At 37.7% G+C, this 3549-nt stretch overlaps 1 long non-coding RNA gene across 1 annotated transcript; it reads right to left on the reverse strand.

Moving 5' to 3' along the window:
* Positions 1 to 1384: 1384 nt before the first annotated feature.
* On the reverse strand, positions 1385 to 2917 carry LOC139132774 (uncharacterized). Its single transcript, XR_011552429.1, has 2 exons — positions 1962 to 2917; positions 1385 to 1574 (listed from the first exon to the last, which is right to left on the reverse strand). It is a non-coding gene; the product is annotated as an uncharacterized lncRNA (long non-coding RNA).
* Positions 2918 to 3549: the final 632 nt, after the last annotated feature.

A 3549-nucleotide genomic window follows, 5' to 3' on the forward strand; every position in this document is an offset into this window, starting at 1 on the left:
ATCCAAATAACCTTTAGATAAACCTTTTACCTGACCAAACTTAGGTCCTGTTGGTTAAGACTGGCCTTCACTACAAATATTACCGCTATGTGAGAGATGACCCATTGGATTGAGAAAAATACAGAGATCTCTACGGAGACAGACACAGTGATCTGTTAGTGTTTGTTGTAGAAACAGAGGAGTATACCTATGTGCATGAAAAAATGAACAGGACTATATACTTGATAGGTGAGTTTTCTACCATTAACTTCATGATGTGAAATTATGTGATATCAAATAACAGTTTATATTGACTATGCAATTTGTGACATTGTGAGTAGTAAATGAAACATATGCTTTTAAATCAATGTATGACATAGTACAACATTCTTTCGGCTTTTATGTGTGGTTTTTAGTGACTAGTCATTCTTTCCAATAATCAGTACTATCACTTGAATCTTTTGAGAGTAAATTTTTCAGGAGTTCTTTATTTGATCACATTACATGCAGGATGTGACCATAAATTGCAAGTCTTTTGTGTGTAAGTCTGTCACAGTATCAAACAGTTGGTTCATTCAATGTACAGTCCATTTGTTCAGAACTTTGGTAGAGTGCATTACTTCCAAATTAAATCATAGATTTAGTTTTATGACTTAGCTTTACCTGTCAATTATCAATAGAGAAGCTACAGGAATGTTTAATTTCATGTCCATTTTATCTTGTCAGATTACTGTGACAGAGCTAAAAGAGGGTGACAGATGGTTTGATTTACTTTAATATTATTGTATCTTAGATCTCTCTAATAGAGCTATATAGAGGGCGACTTCAGATGGGTTGACCTTTCAGGACTTCATGAATGACAAAAGAGCGATAAGATGGCAGTATAGCTCTCCTGATAAAGATTGCTTTGTTGTGTGTGATCCCTTACCGAAATTTAGGCCTCCCGCAAACTGTTACTGCAAATTTGCCGCAAGCTTTGCAGTAAATTTGCAGCAAACTATTTGCCGCAAATATGCGGGTGGTTCATTTTTCAGATGCAAATTAGGTTTCTTGTGAACTTGCTGCAAATATGCAGCAAACTCCCTGCCGCAACGTTGCTGCAAACTCTTTGCAGCAAATTTGCGGCACAATCCTTGCAGCAAACTTGCAGCAAATTAATTTGAATGTTACTGAAAATTTGCCACAAACTCCATACAGCAAATTATTTTATTTGCGCTGACCAATTGTTTCTCGTGAAACTGGTATTTCAGAGTTTAGTTGGATAAAACACATCTTGTGCTGTCCACAGTCCGCCAATATATAAATATTATTTATCCAACTAAACTCTGAAATACCAGTTTCACGAGAAACAATGGTCAGCGCAAATAAAGTTATTATAAACAAAAAGATGACAGAGAAAAAAAGGTTAAATTCAATTGTGGTACAATTTATTTTATATGCCATGTTCATTTCATGCCACATAAGTGTCATGATCATGTCAAGATTTTCTTTTGACTTGAGAAGTTTCATGTAACATTTACATTACTGTCAAAGGCTGCGATTTGGCTTTCTGTTCTCTGAATTTCTTGTCCCCTTTAGTGTACCAGCAATGGATTCTGAAAAATATAAATCGTTCAGGGAAGAGTGTAAGTCTTTACCGTTTGACCAAACATTGTAAATTTCATGAAAGAAATCGATAATTATTTGAAAATGAGACAAAATCAAGTTGAAAAATTGAAGCAGAAAATGCATAAATATTCATGATCGAAATTAAATTAATAATGATTAAAATGTCCGACAGCGGACAACTCGCCGTATGTTGTTTACATACACGACGGCGACAATCTGCAAAAATCTCAGCACTTACTGTAGTGTAAGTAACTGTTGTGAAACGAAAGTGAATTCAGTATGAATCAGTACTCAATTAGGTAAAGATTGCAATACAACGATTACAGAACATAATTATAGCGATCGATGTACAGACGAACGGTACATTGACTTACATTTCTGAACGGCTCGCAGACGCTGGACGATTCCCGGTCCGGTTGCAGGTCTCACCGTGCTGTGTGTAAATACCGTACTCAGAAAATATAGTCGGCATCTTTACTGCCGCTCGCGTTCACAAATTTAGAACTCCGCCTGTCCCTGGTACTGTATACACGTTTTTGCAACTATGTGATATCATTTGGCTGGCGATTCCATAGAAAGATCACGAAATTGTCCACTAGAAAACTCCCTGCTCACAAGTACGCAGCCGACACTGGCCGATGGTACTAAATCTAACTTCGCGCCGATCAAGCCTCATGACGATAACGGAAGTGCGATCTATAAATCATTACGCGATTGATAATGTAGTCCCGTTTTTAAATGCTGGAATTGACTCTACATCTGCACCAATCCGTTATATTTCATACTTAATATAGCATTTAATTTATTAGTTCAATGAAAATGGTTATTTTTATCATAGAAAGACTAAAAAGAGAGTAAAAATTCTTTCAGCACGAAGAATCAATATCAATGCGCGAACTGACCTTGATGAACCGTGACCGGAGAGTGTAAACATGTCGGCTGCTCGCAGCTGATACACAGGACGTGTTGGACGTTGGTGAAGCGGCGCTTTGAATTTTCGTACAGCGACTCGGGATGGAGTGTAATCCTAAACCTCAAATTTGTGCTCGGCAATATAACTCTAACGCTGAAAACATGGACAAAAGCCTTTTACCTCGACCCATGTTATCAGAAGGCGAGATTTTGTCAGCGGCATCGATGGATGGGACAGACTGTAAGCTGCAGTGCATTGTACGTACCGTATGTACTATATTGATGGGATGAATAGAATAGCTTGGAGCACAGCCACTACTCTGCTTGGAGGTAGTAGCGGAAATATTACTGTACAGATTTGCAGTAACAAAAGTCTACGACGTGTCCTTACAGACCATCATCAAGCGCACATTTCGTTCCAAACTGTTTGCATTTGGTATCATTCGCAGAAAATACAGGGTGTAACTTGCAAGACAGACAAGTCCCTGTTTCAAAAATTGTTTCCCTAAAAATTCAGTTTTCGATCCAACCATATTTACCCAACCAGATTGTCAAAGGGCACTTTTATTACATCATGTCACTACAGTATATACTATAGATGCACTCTATATCCAGGCAATGCTTTCACCAGCTTAACTGAAGCTGTCATTATCTAGCATTACCAGTTATTATAATTTAAAAAGTGGATTGTCTGTTATGAAATAAATGAACATAAAATATAAATGAAAGATCAATTTTATGTTGCTTACACATGACTGGTCACGAAGTGCAACAGTACTCAGTGTGTAGTGTGTACTCCCTGGTAATGAAATAGTGGGAAATATGTCAATCATGTGTTGCTGCATATTTGCAGCAATAATCTGGTTTGCCGCAAATTTGCAGCAACTTAGTCGTTTACCGCAAATTTGCTGCAAACTGACTTAAGGGTTTGCAGGAGGGTCACATCTACCTGCAAACTTCTGCAACTCCTTCCTGCAAGCTATATGCTTGCTGCATATTTGCAGCAAACTTACGGCAAATTTGCAGTAAGAAATAATTTTCGGTAAGGGG

Source organism: Ptychodera flava, chromosome 5 (assembly GCF_041260155.1).
Source record: "Ptychodera flava strain L36383 chromosome 5, AS_Pfla_20210202, whole genome shotgun sequence".
NCBI classification, from domain to species: domain Eukaryota; kingdom Metazoa; phylum Hemichordata; class Enteropneusta; family Ptychoderidae; genus Ptychodera; species Ptychodera flava.